The sequence below is a fragment of the Leopardus geoffroyi genome, chromosome B4 (assembly GCF_018350155.1).
Source record: "Leopardus geoffroyi isolate Oge1 chromosome B4, O.geoffroyi_Oge1_pat1.0, whole genome shotgun sequence".
NCBI lineage: Eukaryota > Metazoa > Chordata > Mammalia > Carnivora > Felidae > Leopardus > Leopardus geoffroyi.
The window spans coordinates 62,725,897-62,748,003 of NC_059341.1; the positions used below are offsets into that span (position 1 = coordinate 62,725,897).

The 22,107-nt window shown below is 38.4% G+C and overlaps 1 protein-coding gene across 1 annotated transcript in view; it reads left to right on the forward strand.

Annotated features, from left to right (window-relative positions):
* Nucleotides 1-22,107, forward strand: part of FAR2 (fatty acyl-CoA reductase 2) — a 153,200-nt gene that overhangs the window by 13,448 nt on the left and 117,645 nt on the right. The gene's annotated exons all lie outside the window — the stretch shown is intronic.

A 22,107-nucleotide genomic window follows, 5' to 3' on the forward strand; every position in this document is an offset into this window, starting at 1 on the left:
TTTTTTAACTTATTTTTTTTTTTAATTCGTTAGTTAACGTACAGCATAGTATTGGCTTCAGGGGTAGAACCCAGTGATTTATCACTTACATATAACACCCAGTGCTCATCCCAACAAGTGCCCTCCTTAATGCCCATCACCCATTTAGCTCATCCCCCCATCTGCGCCCCCCCCCCAGCAACCTCAGTTTGTTTTCTGTATTTAAGAGTCTCTTATAGTTTGCTTCCCCTCTGCTTTTATCTTATTTTTTCTTCCCTTCCCCTGTGTTTATCTTTGTCTTTCTTAAATTCCACATATGAGTGAAATCATATGATATTTGTCATTCTCTGCCTGACTTATTTCACTTAGCATAATACTCTCTAGCTCCATCCACATTGGAAATGTCAAGGTTTCATTCTTTTTTGATCACCAAGTAGTATTCCATTATACACACACACACACACACACACACACACACACACCCCACATCTTCTTAATCCATTCTTCAGTCGATGGACATTTGGGCTCTTTCCATAATTTGGCTATTGTTGATAGCACTGCTGTACACATTGGGGTACGTGTTTTGTTCCACTACTGATGAACACGTGTAGTTTCCACTATGGGGTTCTTAACAATAGTGTTACCAAGAACATTCTTATGAATGTCTTTTGTTGAATATGTATATACATTTCTGTTGGGTATACCAGGCATGGAACTGCTTTACATAGAGCACTTTGCTGAAACCTGCCAAAGAATTTTCCAAGCTAGTTGTATACTTTATACTCCCAGAAGCAGTAGAGAGATTCCATTGTTTCATATCCTTATCAACACTTCTTATTTTCTGTCCTTTTCATTTTAGCCATTTTGATGGAGGAGTAGTTATATAGCATCGTTTGTATTTCTTTGGCGACTGACAAGACTGAGAATCTTTTTATATATTTTTTGGCCATTTGGATATCTTCCCTTGAGAATTACTCAAGTCTTTACCCACCCATTTGTCCATCTTTTTAATTATGTGTGCATATACTTTATATATTTTAGACATAATTCCTTGTTGGATATATGTATTGTGAATGTCTTCTTCCAACTGGGGCTTCCTTTTTCACTCTCTTAATTTTTTCTTTTGATGAACACAAATTCTTAATTTTAATGGAGTCCAGTTTATTAGTATTATTCTTCTGTAGTTAGTGCTTTTTGCCTACTCAGAGATCAGAAAGATGTTCTCTTCTAAATGCTTTATTGTTTTGCCTTTCATACTAAGATCTGCTATCCACCTGGAATTAATTTTTTATATGATGCAAGAAATAAAAATGCATTTTCCATCTGGATATCCAATTGACTCAGTACCATTTACTCCAATTCTGCGAATGATTGCAAATCAGGGGACACAGCAACAGTTTGGACACCTCAGAACTAACACATTTAAGCATAAAGTCAGTTAAAACACATCTCAGTGTAATAACTTCTGAAGCCCATGTGACTATGGGTTAGGGTCAAAGCACTTACTTGACCTGCATATTTGGACCTAATTTCTTGTCTAATGGGTTAGGTGAAATAAAATGAATTAGTTTATTTCACAAAAGTCAAAGTATAAAATTCAAAACAAACTCATGTCTAAGATATGGATAAAAAAATTACTATGTTAATAGAGTGATGAGTTTATGACCAAAAGTTTAAGGAACAAAAATCAAAAGGCTTATCTTCAGTTATTAAGGAAGATAAATAAAGGCCCTACCTGTCTTCATTGAACTTACACACTAAATGTCTCACTAGTTACCTCCTCACTTCAAGATGAAAGATCCCTGGAATAATGAGAAATTGAAGGCAGGAAGATTAATTAGGTGGCCATTCATTCTTTCATGCATTCATCTAATGTATTTATTTAGTGATTACTGTCAAGTATTATGTCAAATCCTGTGAATATTATGAGTAGTAAAACATACTTCCCTCAAGATGTTTGCAATCAGGTGGAGAAAGACAAATCATCAGTTATATACAACAGTATTGAATGGGGGCTCTGCAAATTTAACAGATCAGACTTTCAGCTCAGCCTGGGCTGAAATGGGGGGTAGAATTGGAAATTGCTTCCCAAAGGACCTAAGTCTAAGCCTTGCCTAGTGAAGGGTAGGGTAGGATAGGGTAGGGTATATGGCCAGGTGATCTCTTCTACAAGTGTATATGGCATGGCCTCTGGAGCTAGTCTACAAGCTTAGTGATCTAAGGTAAAAGGCTTTGATTTCTCTGTGCTTCAGTCTCCTATTTGTAAGATGTGGTTTATAATAGAAAATTCCACAGAGTTCTTGTACTAATTCATGAATTAATACATGTAAACCATCTAGAAGAGTGGTTGGTACAGAAGAGGTGTTTGTTGAGTCCCGTTATTGTCACATACAAGGGTTAAATATTTTAAATTGGTCCTGGCTCTGGAGAAACAAAGAGGTATTATCTACCACATCTATAGTCCAATTAAAAGCTAAGGCAGAGAGAGAAAAGACCAGAACTTAGGAATCAGACTCTCATCATATTCCTGCTACCTGCTCACTCAGTGACTATGTCTACCTTAGAACATGGCTAGATTATCTGTGAAGTCCCTTCCAACTCTCATGGCCTATGATTCTACAGCTATTGCTGACATGGATTTAATAAATATGTTTTTTTCTTCTTGTGGTAGAGAAATAAAAAAAAAACAAATTTGATTTTGAGATTTACAGCTGAGTGATTGGGTGAGCAGTGATATAACTTCAAAAGAAGTAGGTATGTCATGAACAGACTGGCATGTGAAAACCCATTCATAAATAGAATTTTCCGGTTGGGAGAAACCACTCTGTCTTTTTAATCCAGTGTGGTGGAGAGGCAGTGCATTTTGTCGTTAATAACACCCACAGAAACAGGAACCTGGTTGCCTGACCCAAATAGTTGGATACTTTTTAGCAAGTTACTTAAGTGCTCTGCATCTAGGTTCCTTCATCTGTAAAATGCAGACAAAATGCAGCCTGCACTATACACAGTCGCCATTTGTAGGTCAAAATGGTTGAGTGTTGGCAATTCCTCACGGTTCAGCTTAGTAATAGATTCTTTCTAAGGGGCTATACTGAGAAATAAATGACTTCATATGTGTCACGTGCAAAGGATAGTGCTCAACACAATAAGGTAACATAGAAATGTTTTCTTTATTATTAAGGCTATTTGGCTGGTTCAGAATCTACTACACCAAGTTTAATTTGGTCAGGATAATTAGGCATTGTATAGTATGTCTGTTTAGGCCTCTTTTCCATCTTTATGCTTACATAATCATGAGGCTTTAGTTGGGTAATTTGTCTATAAGGTACTGTTGTGTTCACTTTCATTGCTGCAACCCACTTCCATTTTGCTTAATTCCATTGCTCTCCTTGGTTTCTTCTTGAAAGGGAAATTTAGCATCAAAGTTCCTGGGTTGAAGCTAGCTTCCTGTCCCTCTTGTTTTCTCCTCAAAGCCCTACCATCCCTCCCCAGCCTGGTCCTTGGCATCTGTGGGCCTAGGGTCCATCTCCTTCAGAGGGTAGTATGGGTCCTGGCCATCCATCCTCTGAGGGCCCTCGGCATTCCAGACACCAGGTTTCTCCTGCAGGGAGGGTGAGAGGAGCTGAGGACATCTAAGAGTGGTCTTGGGGGAGGCCCAGAAAAGAGGAGAGCAGAGAGGATGGTAAAAGGAGCCCCAGCCAACCCTAGGGAGCAGGGGAGTGGGGCAGAGCCTGTTGGGAAGCCACGCTCTGACTGCATGACTTTTGACGAGTATTAGTGTGTCTGTACGATGAGGATCCGATTGTGCGTGAACCAAGATGCAGAGAGATGTTAGAGAAGTAGCAAAAAGAAGACAAGAAACATGCCCTTCCTGAGTAAAAGCAGTACTAGCTACAGTTCCTTACAAAATTGTTCATTGGCTGTTGCCCAGTGTCACCCATACATTAACCATGATTCACATTATTGGGTTGGTCTGATGTACATCCTGGTTTGTGACTTGTCTTTTTTTTTTTTTTTTTTTTTGTACATTCTTTCTGGTGTTTTTTTGAAGAACAGATGTTCTTACTATTACTGTTGGTGAATTTACCTCATGTTTTTTCTTTGTATTGAGATTTTTGTGTCTTTAAAGAGATCCTTCCTTATCTGCTTCATTTATGAAGTAATTAGTTTGTGGGACATCTCCTCAGTTAGACTGTGGTTTCAGACTCAAGGTTGCAATGATCCTTCCTCTTGTTGGTGTTAGCATGGTGACACCATTTACACAAAGGAGGGAAATACTCTAATGATAAAATGCAGGATAAAAAGATAATGACTGATGGGGAGCCTGGGTGGCTCAGTCAGTTAAGTGTCCGACTTTGGCTCAGGTCATGATCTCGCAGTTTGAGTTCAAGTCCTGCATCAGGCTCTGTGTTGACAGCTCAAAGCCTAGAGCCTGCTTGGGATTCTGTGTCTCCCTCTCTCTCTCTCTGCCCCTTCCCCTGCTCGCACGCTGTCTCTCTTGCTCTCTCAAAAATAAATAAGCGCTGAAAAAAATTAAAAAAAAATAATGGCTGATGAAAATCACCTATACTATTAAGTGGTTAACAAGTCAAGATACTGTGCTAGGTAGGCAGTTCACAAACACTGTATCACATCAGCCCTGGGAATTACACATTTTGCAAATGAAGACAATAGGGCCAGTTTAAAATATAGTCATTAGGGAAGCATTAACATAAAAATATAGTCATTATTGAAGCATAACTTTAGTTAAGAGAGACACTTCCAACTCAAAAATGTATTTGGAGGGGTGTCTGGCTGGCTCAGTCAGTAGAACATGCAACTCTTGATCTCAGGGACGTGAGTTCAAGCCCCATGTTGCATATAGAGCTTATTTTAAAAAAATTATTTTGAGGGTGAGTCTAAAGAATGCTTTTGGTATTGAAACACACCCATTGTTTGAATGTGTAAACATGTTTGTATTGACTATCATCAGATTTTCCTGGAAATCAATGAAAAATGATTCTATACTCATTTTTGATGGTCAGTTTCTCAGGAACAGAGTCATGGATTTGTCTTTATTACTAAGAGACCGTTTACAAAATAATTATGCTGGTAGGCAAATATTTGAAGCCTTGGAGAGGAAATTGACTGTGAGGATATTGTCCTTGCAAATTCAGAACCTTTGAGCTCCTAGAGTTCTGATATTCTAATCTACAATGGTTGAGAAAGAAATATAGAACAGAGAGTTATCAGGAGCACCTGGGTGGCTCAGTCGGTTAAGCATCTGACTTCAGCTTAGGTCATTATCTCACAGTCCGTGGGTTTGAGCCTTGTGTCAGGCTCTGTGCTGACAGCTCAGAGCCTAGAGCCTGCTTCAGATTCTGTGCCTCCTTCTCTCTCTGCCCCTCCCCCACTCACATTGTGTCCCTCTCAAAAATAAATAAACATTAAAAAAAAAAAAAAAAAAAGAGTTATCATGTGTACCTGAGTTCTAGATGTTGTTATATAGGGAAAGCAGGAAGCAAATGAACACCTGGTGAAAGCCTTTTTTCCTCATTATCTATGGGAGTTAGGAGACTACAGTTTATTTTATCAAAATTTAAGTCTTGGCTCTGTCACTGGACTTGGCCTTAACCAAATCACTCAGTATCTCTGTTCCATAGGTTCCACATCTATGGATAATAACATATACACTATTTACCTCCCAGGATGGTTGTGAAAAAATACTAAAATGTGCACGTGAAATTCTACAAGAATTGTTAAGATAAAGTGTAAGATATGACAAGAGTTGCTACTGTTAATAGTAAAGCCGTATTGATAGCATATAAGACTGGTAATTTTGTGTGTGTGTGTGTGTGTGTGTGTGTGTACAGGCTCTAATACCTATACATAATTTTGTACACAAATAATAATAATAATAATGGTAATAGTAATCCTTTGTATTTAAATTCTATTTTACACTCCTTGGAATGCTTGTACAATTCCTTACTTCATGTGAGCCTCAGAAGCACCCTGTGAGTGGTTGTCACACTTTTCCATATTGCTCATGTGGATCTCTACATTGTCACCAAAAGAAAGCCTCTCCTCTTTTGCAACTTCTGCAACTTTTGTCAGTCCCTGTTGCTATTACCTTTCACCTCCAGATCATTATCTGGTATTTGGCAACTATGTAACTCACACGTCCCTTCCTTTCCAAATTCTGAGAGTCTCTTCAAGTTCAACACCCATGTGGAGGACACACAACACTCTAGTGCCTTGACCTCACATCTTCATTAGCTTTCGTTTCAAGCACTAAACCCTGTATTTTTAGAAACCTACTTCCAAGGCCAATCCTAAGGCTTCCAAATTGTTCCAGACTCCTTCATCTAAATGTGACCGTCACACGTGTAGAGTGACATTGTTTTTTTTTTTAATTTTTTTTTTAATGTTTATTGTTTGAGAGAGAGAGAGGCAGAGCACGAGTGGGGGAGGGGCAGAGAGAGAGGGAGACACAGAATCTGAAGCAGACTCTAGACTCTGAGCTGTCAGCCCAGAACCTGACACAGGGCTCAAACTCATGGATCTTGAGATCATTACCTGAGCCAAAGTTGGGCTCTTAACTGACTGAGCCACCCACGAGTCCCATAGAGTGACATTCTTTATTTTCAGCTCTCTTGTTTTCTTTCTCCCACCAAAGCTCCTATTCCAATGCAGGAAGACCTCTAGTCATTTTTTGACTCCTCTCTGCTGATACCACACACACACACACACATACACACACACACACACACACACACACACACACACACACACACACGTTTTTATAGTATGTGAGTTTCCTCCTGGCTTCCTTTCTTTTCTGTGCAGCCTAGATCCCTTACTTTATTCCTTTGTCAGTTTCTTATACCCCCATGTTTTCCATTTGTTTCCCCCAAGTCCATTGTTTGTAACCCCCAAATTTGGATCTTGTCAACAATCCACTTTCCCTGCTCCAACCACAGACAGTCAGGTGTTGCTCCAGGTGTTGCTGGAGAAAACCAGGTATTTGTATTAAATAAGGATAGTACAAATCCAGCTTTAACCTCAGCTGGACTTCTACTTTCAGCTTCTTTGCTGGTTCTAGTTTATTTCTTTTCTTATCTAAAACAGTGTTTACAAATATTTACTCCTTTTCAGGAACACCTTCCTTTACTTGTGGCTCTTTAAGTAACAAAATATGATCTTGGCTCTTACTCCTTAAAGAAAAGGGAAGTAACCAAAAATCTATCTCAGGTTCTGTTCCAACCTGCAAATTTATCTACCTCCTCCTCTACTCTTATCTCTTTTTCTTTTTCTTTCTTTCTTTCTTTCTTTCTTTCTTTCTTTCTTTCTTTCTTTCTTTCTTTTTCATTTTCTTAAGTAATCTCTACACCCTGTGTGGGGCTTCAACTCATGGGCAGGACATCAAGACTTGCATGTTCCTCTGGCTGAGCCAGCCGGGTGCCCGTCCTCCTTTTTAGAGGATGAATAACCTTCCTGGGTTCAGAGCTGACTGTTCCATCTTTCTTACCAATTGTATTCCCTCTGAACTCCTCCAGAGCCTCAGTTCCACTTACTTTCATTCTCTCATTTCTGTGTAATTCCTCTCGGATTCAGCCAGTGCTCAAACACCCTATTTCGCCAACAAATGAACTTCACACACACACCCCTATTTTGTGTTTTTCTTTCCATTCTTCTGTTGCTACCCTGTCACCCTCTATCAGCTTTCCACTGTGGTTGAACTTTTCCCAGAGGTAATTTACACTAGATCTTCTAATCAAGTAATCTGTCCAGAGCTATCATAGAAATACTGTAATCAAAAAACAGTTCATGAGTTCTTCTGACAATTTGGTGCTTTATTTCATCACTTTCTTCTTCCATGTTGATACTTCACCTTACTTAAGAAGAATGCTTGCTTTAGATGAATATGCAAGCATGGCATGACTCTTTGACTGAATACTAGAGATGGTATCAGAGCACTCACAGTGAAACCTCATTGGAAAATAAGAACATGAAGGACAGTGATGGGAATTCTGAAAAGAAATTTGTGATTATCAGTTAGTGATTTGAAATTCTTGGAGAAATGACCCATCAAAAATGAGAAATAGAGTCAAATGTGCATATCGTTGCAGATGAAAAATCAAATAGTTTCTGTGCTCAGGATTCTAGAAAGTACCAGTGGAATTCTTGATAATGCGTCAGTCAAGATTAAACACATGTGTCAGAAGAAGCCTTTTCTTTACAGTTTATCCTGGCTTGAAACCAGAGGTAAACTAATTGGGAGTTGCTGAACTTTGGTTCTTGCTCCATAAAAGGATAGCATGCAATAAGATGAACCCTCACCTATGTTGACAGAAATTAGTGAGATTTATAAACGTAAGAAACTTTTTAAAAATACTAGAGTAAAAATTGAAAAATAAAACAAAGTACTAAAATTCAATATCAAGGGTAAAAAATGCTAGAGTAAAAATTAAAAAATAAAACAAAATACTAAAATTCGATATCGAGAGTAAAAACTAGGTGACCTCAGTTTATGATACTTAAAGAATCAAAAGCTTAAATATTGCAGTCCTTTAGTTGTTAAACCTATGTTCCTATTACTTAAGTTTTCAAAAGCACTAAACATAGGAGGTCACTTTTATGAGCTTCCTTACCAAATTTCAATTTTAAGCTCCCTAAATTGCTCTTGCCGCATATGAAACTTGGGGGGAAATGTTTAGCAACTTTGTTTAAAGAGAAAATTTAATTCCTAATAGATTAAAGCCATTCTTCAGTAATTGCAAAAGGTAGCCATTGCTGCTAAAGCAAGGTGCATGTCGGTGTTGGTCATTTTACCACTGGGGTGTGCATCACGTCATCATGGCCACTGACCTGCCCCTGAGCTCTGTGATATACAGTCATTACTACTGTAGCTGAGTTTGGATGAGAACAGCAAAAGCAGACAGGTAATTTTGCCAGTGGTAGAGACAATATTTTGAACATTTTCATTTAGTGTGCATTATGTTCTTCAACGTAGACAAAAACTCTTTAAGGGGGAAAAAAACCCTCATTTTTACTTAAAGGAAATGAAGTTTAGATGAAGCAATTGAAAATCTAGAGAAAAATCAAATATAAAATTTTTTAAATTTAAAAAAGAAAAGAAATAAAAAATAAAAAATAATAACCATAAGGGTGACAGTTTAGGATGCCACCCTTATAGTAACAATTATAATTGAACAAAAAATCTAAAATATATAATTGCTTATGGTACAGGCTGAAGAAAGGATGCTCCAAATATAGCATATAAAAAATATAGATGTGTTACCTTTGTCCCAGATCTTTAATCCAGTGTGTAATCATTTAAGCTGTTTGATTCCGCCTTAGCCATTCTGTTTCACTTGGGCTTTTCCCCATGGCAGAGTCATAGAAAATGACAAAAAGGGAATTGTACATTAATCAACTAAATACTTTTTCAGAGAAAAAGTAGTGGCTTTGGCTGTAGAAAAGGTGGAAACTACAGGTGGAATTCCTCTTTAGCAAGCCACCAGTGAATTTCAGGTAGCCATGCTGACACCCTGTCCTTCGTCAACATGGTTAAGCAAAACAGACCTACACACAGTGCTTACATCATAGAATGAAGCAGTGGCCAACCTATCTGGATCCATGACCATTCTGAAGTGCAGTTAATTGAAAATAATCCTGGGGAAGAAGTTTATGGATGATGCAACAATGAATAGAGGCAGATCACCTAGAGACAGTGTTGTATGCCCTCAGAGCACACCTGGACATTCAGACACTTGGGCAAATCTTATCAGTCTTGGTCCAGTCCTTTCTGGCTGCACTGGATCCAAGGTGGCAGTACAGGTGGGCACCTGCTTCATGAACTCCCGCTTGTCTACAGAGCAGACAACAGAGCTGACTGTGACTGCTGTCATGATTAGGGACTTTTAAGGGAGACTCTTTGGCTTCTATTTATGTTTTTACTAGAACACATTATTATATAAATGTGTATGTGGAAAAATGTGGATAGAACTATTGAGAACTACACCAGAGACTCTGTTCACCGCCACAGGGGCATTTCTCTAGACAAGAATCGGGATATGACCCAATTTTCTGTGGCTAGCCTAGGGTTTTCTCCTACAGTTTGAGAAGTAATAACGCATTTGCAAATGACTAAAATGGGAACTGGCTTGCAAAAAGCATTGAAATGGCATTACTATGACACAGTAGCTGAACTGTCATAAAATCCACACATTCAAAGATCTCACAGGTGGACCAAACCTCAGGTGGGCATTGGCTCTGGGCTCTAGAAGCTATTACTATCTTCATTTTATAGATACGTCCCAAGAGTTCTCCAAGACGACATGTAGTCATCAAATTTATAATTAAATAACAATTATAATGGAAGCCTAAAAAATTCAGCAGCTGAATTTCTGTCCAGGAGATAGATGCCTTTATGAACAAGAACCATGCAAAAAGAAGTAAGGACAATTGAATTTATCTGTGCTGTTGCTATGAAGGAGCTACATGGAGATACAAAAATAGTAGACAATCTACACCTTGCCCCCAAAGTTTCAAATGCAATCAGTGCTATCTCCTATAAGACACATTGCTCACGGTCTGCTGTATGAAGACTAAACTAATTTTCCTCTGGTGGTCTGTGTAAAAGTGGTGGCCCTCAGAAATAGTGGTCTAGTAGATGCAGGTCTATTATAACAATTACAACAATGAAAATAGCTATGGAAAGGAATTCTCAATAAAATGGATTCCCGGCACTGCCACTCTCTTATGTTCTTAAAACTTACATGACGTAAAAGTATTTTTTAAAACATACCTGCAGGGGAGCCTGGGTGGCTCAGTCTGTTAAGTGTTCAACTCTTGATTTCGGCTCAGGTCACGATCTCACAGTTTGTGAGATTGAGCCCCAAGTTGGGCTCTGTGCTGGGCATGGAGCCTGCTTGGAATTCTCTCTCCCTTTCTCTCTGCCCCTTCCCTGCTCTCACATAGCACACGTACATGCTCTCTTTCTCTCAAAATAAATAAACATTTTTTAAAATATATGCAACGTGTTTCTCTTAGAATAAAGAGGGAGGACAGCTTTGTTTTTCCAACATGGTGAGGCACAGGTTCTTTGATATTGCTTCTTGGAATAGAAGATACAAAAACTAGAGAAACTCTGCTGGACAGCTTATTAAAAGATTATCTTTCTTTGCTGGCAATGTATGCCTTACTTTAAATGCTTATTGGATTTGTAGATGTTATTTCAACTGCATGAATTTGCTAGAGTTGTCATAAAAGGTACCACAGACCATGTAGCTTAAACAATAGAAATGTATTTTCTCCCAGTTTGGTTTTCCCATTCATTAATCCTTACATGTGCAGAGAGAACAGCAGCTTGTAACATATCCTCTCCCTACGCTTTTGGTATGGGGGTCAGAAGACAGCTCCTTTTGCTATCTTTTCCAAGCATTTATATTTTTGCATAGTCAAAGCCCATTGTATTTAGTTTTATTACTTTTAAATGTTCGTTAATTCCTATGTACTTATCTATAAAATATATAATTGCATGTTTTTTACTTGATGACTAATGTTTATCTTGTCATTGCATTTACCATTTTTCCAGTATATCACATAAGTGGTAAACATTGAAGGATAGGCTTTTATACTAGTTTTCCTGAAGTTTCACAAAATTGCCCATTAAAGATTGAATTTTCGATAGTTAACAGTAATCAAATTTTATTTGAAATGTACCTTTTGGAATATAGTATGTTTATGTTTCTCCAGAAGCTAAAATGAAGAGATAGGATTTATCCCCTAGGACACTCTCTAATTGGAGAGTTTAATTTACCTTGGTGGTCAGTAATACCCTAACTTATTTTATTATCATTCATTTATCAAGCATAAACATGTACCATCCATGTACTAAGTGGCTCTTTTAATTCCAAATGGAAGTTTACTGGAATGCTTCAGATTTCCAAATTCTATACCACATCATTATTTTATTAGGAAACCTCACAGGGAGATGTACTGAAGATTGTCCTCATTGTAAATATCAACACAAATTTGGTACTTGATAAAGGTGATAATGTTTCATCGTGATGTATTAAATGCTATTGAATTGTGCACATTAAAATGGATTATTTTATGTTATGGTGAATTTTACCTCAATAACATAAAAAAAATTAACACAAAGGTCGAAAATCTCTGAGAGGCTTATCTCCCTCCTCCACAAAAAGACCTTACATAACTCCACCAAGATAATTGTCTATCCAGGCCACAGAAATACATTTGAATCTGCAGTTCTGGGAGAGATTAGGTCAGGCTTTAAATAAAGAAGTTGTAGGCAAGCTAAATTGTCACTGAATTCTTAAATACCACTCAGAGTCCAAGAACTGTACTACTTTGGAATTACTTGTTCTCACTGTGATAAAGTAGATGGGCTGGTTCCCAAGATCCATTGTAAAGGTTGATCCATCGCCTTTGTTCTTAAAGGCCCCAGGAGAGAGAGTTTTTTTAACCTTTCATGGCATTTTCTAATGTTTCACTCCGACCCTCAAAGTTTGTGAGGCTCAGTTAAATCTCTCCTTCAACTTTGTAAATTCATTTCTTCTCTTTTAAATTCTCAGTGGGAATAGACTACAGTTGATCTTCAATCCACTTCAAAACCAGCATTGTTGCAGACCTTCATTCTCCAACTTTCATAAAGCTCTACTCAAAGTTTTTATTAACAAAGTTAAACCATCTTTATTACTCATGTCTCACCTCTTTTCAATATTACAATTTCATACATCATTTCACAGGATTCCAAACTAGATATAATTGTTGCCCCTGTGTAATGGAAAAATTAATTTCTTCTTCCAGCATGCTATCCTCTTGTTCTCTAGATGGATAATAACAACATTACCACCAAGCACTATTGGTGCAATGATTAAAATGTGTGTTCACACCCACCCCTCATTTGTTCTATGTCAGCTCTGTGCTCTTTACTTGCAGTAATGACACTAACATTGTGTAACTGTGTTATATTCTGCTTTCAGATTCCATTTGAATTCTAAGTCTTTTGCTGTAACTGATGGCTCTTATCTTTCTGAAATGGCGCACTGCTGCATAAAGTAGTGTGTTTGCTATTAAAATCCATTCTGGACACTTCATTCCAGCTCGTCCAACTCTTTTGAATTCTGATGCTATTTCCAAAACATCCCTCTACCTGAGTCCTAGCTGGGAAGGGCTATCTTTAAATGTCGTATTCAGATGGAAATGGATGTGTTGCTGACTATACATGGCTAGGAGCAATACTGGGACAGAGCAAAACAAGGATGGAGGGGGGAGGGTAGGAAACAGGAGGCAGGTGAGGACAGTCAAGGTGGTTTGCAGGTCAGGGACCCAGACAGAAGCTTAAGCTTGACAAGGAGACAATGTATACATAGAACAATGAGTACAGAGGGCAAACCTCAAGTACAAATACACCAACTCCTTCACTACTTGGGAGGGAAAATTCTGAAGCATGGTATATTTGTTTGCTCTTGTTGCCATAACAAAATACCACAGATTGGGTGGCCTAAACAACAGACATTTGTTTTCTCACAGTTCTGGAGGCTAAAAGTTGAAGATCAAGGTATTGACAGGTCTGATTTCTTCGAGGCCTCTCTCCTTGGCTTGTAGATGGTCGCCTTCTATTGCTACCCACATGGACTTTTCTCTGTGTGTGCACATCCCTGGTGTCTCTTTGTGTGTCCATATTTTTCTCTTCTTGTACAGACATGAGTCACTTTGGGTTAGAGCCCACCATAATACCCTCATTTTAACTCCGTCACCTCTTTCAGGCCCTGTCCGCAAATATAGTCATATTCTGAGGCACTGGGGGTTAGGGTTTCAGCATATGAATTTTGAGGGGAACACACTTCAGCTCGCAACAGTTGGGTGTTACACCATTTCCAGTGTTTCCTCGAGAAATTAAGGCCTGTGTGCGTGTAGTGGTAGTTGACTTAATATCATCCCTTACTAGATGCTTTCCCTTCCTTATATCACATCTCTACTTCCCTTCAGGTGTTCTCTGCACCTCCCCAAACTTCCACCCAAATCCTTCCCTTGGGGTCAACTTCTGTGGGAACCTGAAGTATGACAGACACAAAGGAAGAGACATTACAGTGTCGTAAAGTGACATAAAAACCATTGGTCTAGCATCAGGTGAACTAAATTCAAGTTCTAGATTGAAATTTTGACCCCCCCCCCCCGCCCCGTCATCATGTTGTCAATCTCCGTAAACCACAGTTTCCTCTTCAGCAAAATGGAGATGGTAACAGTATCTGCTTTGTAGGGTCCTTTCAGTTCTTAATTAGAAAATGTATGTGATATCGAAAAGCTTTTTTTTAAATATTGTTGTTACCACACTCAGTAATTCTCTGCCCTCAAGTAATTCTTCTTACTTTGAGTAATCAGATTTAAATCTATGAAAGTTTCATACCACATAAAGTAGCATATGGTTGAGTTTCAAATGAATGATATATTCTACCATCATTGCCACAACTGCTGAAAATATTAAATAACACCAGGTTCTAACTCAATCCAGAAAGCTATCCTAACTGCTGGATCCCTTTACTTCGCTGGTATCTATTATTCATATGTTATAGGAGAGAAAGTTTGGGTAAGAAACTGTTCCTGCCATCAGAGTTTATGATCCTGCTTGGAGCACAAGACATGTATACAAATGAATGAAATAAGAAACAGCCGGTGCTAAGTGCTAGAATGCTAGATGAATGAACTTCATACAAACTTAAAAAATTATACAGGATACACACTAAGAATGGTTTTATAGTTCAACCCTTGAGGAAGCTGTGATTATATACTGGATTAATATATTAGTAAAAAGTAATTTTTATAAAACCAAGACCAAAAAAAGGATTTTTATAAAATCACACTGTACAGTTATAAAAATTCAGCACTGGCAAGGACCTTATGAGCAATCTCCTAGCCCACTAGTTTTCAGCATGGGCTATTATAACCCCACCTCAGGCTAGGAACATTTGGATCTATGAGAGGGACGTTTTTTGGCTATCATGACTAGACATGGGGAAGCATTAGTGGGTAGGACCTAGAAAAGCTAAACACAGTTCAGTGCAGGGAACACACCTGCTCAACAGCCCCTCAAAGAACTGTCCCATCCCCCATCCCACTCACCAACCTTTCAACCTTACCACGCCCCTTGCATAGGAAAAACTAATGCTCAGCTAGGATAAGATATTCCCCCATAATCTCCTGGGTTCAGCATCCATCTGTATTACAGACAGTGCTATCCAGTAGAAATATCATGTGAAACACAAATTCAAGCCACATGTAATTTAAAATTTCCTAATAGTCACATTAAAATATTTTAAAACTGGTGAAATTAATTTAATAATATATTTTATTTAACCCAGTACATACAAAATACTATCATTTCAATATATAACATGTGGTCATTAATGAGACATTTTATGTTTTGGTTTTGGTTTTGGTTTTACTAAATCTTCAAAGACTTAATGGCACATCTCAATTCAAACTAGCCTGTTTCTGGTGGTTCCCATCTTGCAGTTCTATGAGTGTCTGTGTGTTTTTCTAAACCATCTCTGTCTTTCTTATAAGATGCCTGTCATAAGCAGTTGAGTGAAAGACTTCAGCTGACTCCCATCAACTATCCTTGTCACTGTAACGTAGAAATTATCCTGGTCGGGCTAAATGTGTTTTTCAGAAAGCCAAAGGCATATTGGTTATTATTTTGTATCTTTGAATCTTCTAAGCAGTTGACAATTGATTTCTTGATGAGTCACTTGAGTATTTAGGTATGAAGCTAAATTGACCATTCTACAATTCCAGGCTTGACATTTTTTTCTGAAAAATATGCAATCTTTTTGTCATTTGCTGTAAATGCTTTCATTATTCAGGATATTACCTCAACACAAATTTCAAGACTTCTTGTCTTAATTTTACATAGCTTAGTTCTTCTTATGGCTTTGTGTTTTATAGTAGTTTGCCTAAATTTCCCTTGTCAAAACTTCAGAAACTATTTCTACATTTCCTTCAGCTAATACAGCTATTTACTTCTTACTAATTTTTTTTAACGAAATCAATTTTACGTGTTACTAAGTTCCTTCTGGCATTCTTTCATGCTATCCTGAATATCGGCATTTTGTCTGTTCTTCTTCATTTCTCTGGAACTTGGTTATTAAATGATAAAAATTTTGCTTGGGGTATCATATAATTATTTTTCATAAGTGTTTTATTTCTACTTGACTTTTGATTAAAAAATATCCATAAAGTGAAAAAAAACCATAAGTATGCTTTTTAATATTTGGATTTCGAGTATAGGGCATTTGAACTTTAATCTTTAAATCCAGTAAGACATAGATTTTAAAATGTATCAAGCCTGTACATTAGTGGCTTAGATTATCCAATAGAGGAAATCATATCAACTTTTCTGAAGAATTTAGAGGGGAAGTTTTCTCTACATCATGGTTGAAATTTGGTAACTTTGTGGCCTAAAAGTAGAATAAAATAAGTGGGCATTTCTAGCCCATGTCTGTTTGTTTGTTTAACCAACATAGAAAGTTGTATATTCCAACATAGAAATATACAACATAGAAAGTTGTATATTCCAGGCAGTGGATCTATGTCTAGTTTTATTTAAGCTTTTTGGCTGAATTTTCTGTAAAGACTATAAATATTTTAGGCTTTGCCAGCCCACTGGGTTTCTGTCATAACTACTCAATCTGCCTGCGACTGTAGCACGAAAGCAGCCGTAGACAGTATTTAAAGGTATTGGGTTTTATTACTTTATTTACAAAAAACAGACTTCTGACTGTGTTTGGCCCATGGGATATAGTTTGTTGGCCCTTGTTATACATATTCTAGAATTAGTCACTTCACTTCGAGTGTATAGACTGACCATTTGATCCCTCATTATGATTCTGGCATAACGTTGAGTTGTTTTACTGAGCTTTGAATACAAAGAAGACAAGTTCAGAGATCACTAATTCTTATCTGAATATGAAATTATGTTTATTGTCTTTCTAGTTTTCCTGCTACATGTATTTAAAAATCTTTTTTTTTTTATTATTTGAGAGAAAGATTGAGTGTGAGCCAGGGAGAGGGGCCGACAGAAGCAAGAGAGAGAGAGAGAGAGAGAGAGAAGGAGAGAGGGAGAGAGAGAATCTTAAGTAGGCTCCGTGCTCAGCAAAGAGCCTGACATGAGGCTTGATCCCATGACCCTGGGATCATGACCAGAGCCAAAACCAAGAGTCAGACAAGTAACTAAACTACGCAGGAGCCCCTAAAAATCATTTATACCTCTGCTTTTAAAGCAGAATTTATCCAGGTTTTACATTGTTGTTGTTTTACTTTAGTAGTTGCCATAAAACCACACCCACAACTTTGTGTCCATCACTTCCTGTCTTTTGGCTCTTAATTAAAAAAAAAGTTTTTTAATGTTTTATTTATTTTTGAGACAGAGAGAGACAGAGCGTGAGCAGGGGAGGGGCAGAGAGAGAGAGAGAGAGCGAGACACAGAATCCAAAGCAGGCTCCAGGCTCCAAGCTATCAGCACAGAGCCCAATGCGGGGCTCGAACTCGAAGTTGGACCCTTAACCCGATGAGCCACCCAGGCGCCTCTTGGCTCTTAATTTTTATATATTTCTCACTTTGAGTTCATTTGCTGTGTGGTGAATACTCCTAAATTTTCTGATTTACACCACCGTGTTAATAATAGTCTCCCAGTTTACTAAAGAGGATTTGTGTTTCTCCATTCAATTGTAGAAACGAGGTTTTATTGTGTTTGTCCATTCAACTGTAAAGACACATTAAAGTGCTATTGGGTAAAATGGACAATTTTAGGTACATGCGGCTAAAGCCATCACCACTTACACAGGGAGGCCAATTTGAAGAGTTTTCAGTAGTAGAACCTAGATGGGATGCTTTTGAAATACTGATGTTAGTAAACACAACAAAAACAAGTGCAACATAATAGCCAAAACCTTTCAGTGGCAGAAAGTTCTAGAGTTGCTACAGAAATGCTTTCCTTGGTTGTGGGTACTCTGGGTTGTTACTGTTGAAGGGTTAAGTGGCCAAGTTACAATTGCTATAGGAACTGCAAGTGAAACTTGACCTTTGATACATTTACATGTTCAACCATAACATTGTATTAACAGACTTTTGCATTTCCTTGTGTTTGTAAGTGGCTTTGTCTTAGGCTTTCATGGAAATTAACTTGAAAAAAAAATGTTTAGGAGGAGAAAAGCAGAAAGCAAGATTTTTTCCAGAATCTTATCTGCTGCTAGCCTCAGAGTTTCCTTATGTAGAATCAATTTGCAATGGTGCTTTTTGAAGAAAGGTAATGAATTCCCATATAGAGACTACTCCTTTAAAGTAAACAGTGGACTCTTATTTATCAGAAAGCCTGGTTGTTTGTGTTGGTTGATTAGAATGTTGGGTACAGCCTCTGAGCAGGTAGATTTCTGTGGCTTGTCAGAAAGATAGGGAGGAAAAGCAATGGTCCAGTGAGGAGCCATGAGTCAGAAATAATAATCATTAATTCTTTCACCTTTTTTTAAAAAAATCCAAATTAGTTAACATATGGTGTAATAATGATTTCAGGAATAGAATTTAGTGATTCATCACTTACTTACAATACCCAGTGCTCATTAATGCCCCTTGCCCATATAGCCCATCACCCCACCCACAACCCCTCCAGCAAACTTCAGTTTGTTCTCTGTATTTAAGAGTCTCTTATGGTTCGTCTCCCTCTCTGTACATTATTTTTGCTTACTACCCCTTGTGTTCATCTGTTTTGGATCTTAAATTCTACATATGGATGGAATCATATTGATATTTCTCTGACTGACTTGTTTTACTTAGCATAATGTGTTCTCATTCCATTTGTGTTGTTGCAAATGGCAAGATTTCATTCTTTTTGATTGCTGAGTAATGTTCCAATATGTATATACATATACATATACATATACATATACATATACATATACATATGCATATACATATGTATATATACATACACACACACACACACACACACACACACACACACACACACCACATCTTTATCCATTCATCTGTCGATGGACATTTGAATCCTTTCCATATTTTGGCTATTGTTGACAGTGCTCCTGTAAACATTGGGATGCATGTGCTCCCTCAAAACAGCAATCTTGTTTCCTTTGGATAAATACCTAGTGGTGCAATTTTTTCAAGGAACCTTCACATTGTTTTCCAGAGTGGCTGCACCAGTTTGCATTCCCACCAGCCATGCAAAAATGTTCCTTTTTCTCCACATCTTCACCAACATCTGTTGTTGCCTGAGTTGTAACATTTTAGCCATTCTGACAGGTGTCAGGTGGTATCTCATTGTGGTTTTGATTTGTATTTCCTGGATGATGAGTGATGTTGAGCATGTTTTCATGTGTTGGTTGGCCATCTGGATATCTTCTTTGGAGAAGTGTCTATTCGTGTCTTTTGCCCATTTTTTCACTGGATTATTTGTTTTTGATATTGATTTTTTTTAATGTTTTTATTTATTTTTGAGACAGAGAGAGACAGAGCACGAGCAGGGGAGGGGCAGAGAGAGAGGGAAAACACAGAATCTGAAGCAGGCTCCAGACTCTGAGCTGTCAGCACAGAGCCCGACATGGGGCTCAAACTCACAGACTGTGAGCATGACCTGAGCTGAAGTCAGACGCTTAACCGACTGAGCCACCCACGGGCCCCAATATTGATTTTGATAAGTTCTTTATAGATTTTTGATACCAACCCTTTATCTCATATGTCATTTGCAAATATCTTCTCTCATTCTGTCAGTTGCCTTTTAGTTTTGCTGAGTGTTTCCTTCACTGTGCAGAAGCTTTTTATCTTGATGAGGTCCCAATAGTTCATTTTTGCTTTTGTTTCCCTTGCCCCTGGAGACATGTTAAGTAAGATCGGCCAAAGAGGTTTTGCCTATTTTCTCCTTGAGGATTTTGATGGCTTCCTGTCTTATGTTTAGATCTTTCGTCCATTTTGAGGTGTGTGTGGATATGTGTGTGTGTGTGTGTGGTGTAAGAAACTGGTCCAGGTTCATTTTTCTGCATGTTGCTGTCCAGTTTTCCCAGCACCACTTGCTGAAGAGACTGTCTTTATTCCACTGGATATTCTTTCCTGCTTTGCCAAAGATTAGTTGACCATACATTTGTGGGTCTATTTCTGGGTTCTCTATTCTGTTCCATTGATCTGAGTGTCTGTTTTTGTGCCAGTGCCATACTGCCTTGGTGATAACAGCTTTGTAGTACATCTTATAGTCCGGGATTGTGATGCCTCCAGCTTTGGTTTTTGTTGTAGACTTTAAAGTATAAAGTTCCCTTTTGGCCAGTAAAAGAGTGGATGCAGGATTAAAGTAAGACATGGCTAATGTCTGGGAAAAGACAAGAGCCCCTAATAAGAGTCCTTGCCCCATATTTATTTAGATCAGAAGGCTTACAAATGTGATGGGCATGTACAAAGAGACAAAGACTGGGGACATTAACTTGGGGACGTGAGGGAAAAGGGGGTTTTTGAAGATATATGGCGTTTGAGGTTTGGGTCAATATAAAACAAACTCCTGGAGCCGGGCAGATGGTTGTTAACGGCAGACAGGAGGTGCGTGTCTGTTTAACTTAGCTAGCCTAGGGGATGAGATAGATAGGTGGAATAACCTCAGGGTTAATAAGACACCTTTTCTTTTGTTAACCATCTCCGCTCTGGGCTGCTTTGCCTGCAGCGCAGCGGTCCTTAGTCCAATTCACCAATTTACCTAACCTGGCCCTACCGTCCTATGAAAGCAGCTTTTCTTCTATAGCACTAAATTGGGGGTGCTTCCGCCCTGAACATCTAATCTTGTTTATTTCATATACCTATGTTTTGGGCACCTTTGCACGGTTCCTATTTGGGGCCTTTGCCCCTCCCTCTCTATTTCTGGGGGCTCTGCATCCCCTCTCTATTTTGGGGTTCCTTTGCACCTCCCTAGTCCTGGCGCCTTTGCACCTCCCTATTGTTGGGTTGCCAATCTGGTTTACCCAAACTCAGGTGTGAGCATTTTATGGCTTTGTATTTCTTTATGCCTTGTTAACCCATTGGTGTAAGCCCAGGGGATTCCTAAGCTTATCCCCTACAGTACCCCTTTTTGTTTTTCTTGGTTCTTTTAGCTTCATGTTCAAGGACCATCATGACGAGCTCCTGGTCCTTTTTTTGCTTTTGGATGGCTTGGAGGGTGATTCTGCAAAGACATAAAAAGAGACACAGTAAAAACATTTCTCTTCCCAAAGTTATGCAGAATTTGAGATGGGTGCTAGCTGTAAGTGAGAAAGGATTTAGGTCGCTCCACATTTCCCAGGAATCAGCCCATTCGTTTTTAAGCTGATGCTCTGTATGTTGTAGCTGTTGGTACAAAGTCATATATAAATCTATATTGTCAGAGAGGTGAGAAGAAAAGATAATGCGAGGGTGTGTCTGGACAGCATCCCAAGCTTGGGAGTGATTATAAGGAATGCCATTCATGCAGATAGGCTGGTAGGTAGGGTCGCAGGGCAGTTTAGAGTAGAGGAACAAGGCCTCCTGTCGCTTTTCAATAAATTTCACTATGGTCTCAAGAATATTGAGGCTGGCTGAATACAAATTCTTTGGTAGTGTTGACCATAAATTTATTAAGGACATGGGCTCTCTGGATAGTATGATGCAGACTGATTCCAGCTACAGTGGCAGAGGTGATAATGCCTTCTGCTGTATGGATGCCCATGATTAACAGGCCAAAAAATCTTTTTTGCCTTACAACAGAGTGCCAGTGTCAAATAAGATTGGAAAGCGCATGTAGTCCTGATGAATGAGTATAGGTCTCAGAGCTATTAACAGGAACCCAGGCTGCGATGCTCTAAGTACTAACAAGGAGGAGACATTTAATTGGGTGATGTTATCATTATTTATGCTGGACATAAACCAATCTTGGGAGATAGAGATATTATAATTATTTCCTAGTTGTCAGATCTGTAAGGTGGAGGTAGCAAAGAGAATGTAGGGAGAATGGATGCAAATAGTGGTCCATGCGAATTGGTTATTGTACAGGGAGGCCCAAGTTAGGTTAGCATATTGTTTTACATAAATTTCACCGTGGCTAATAGTACAAGT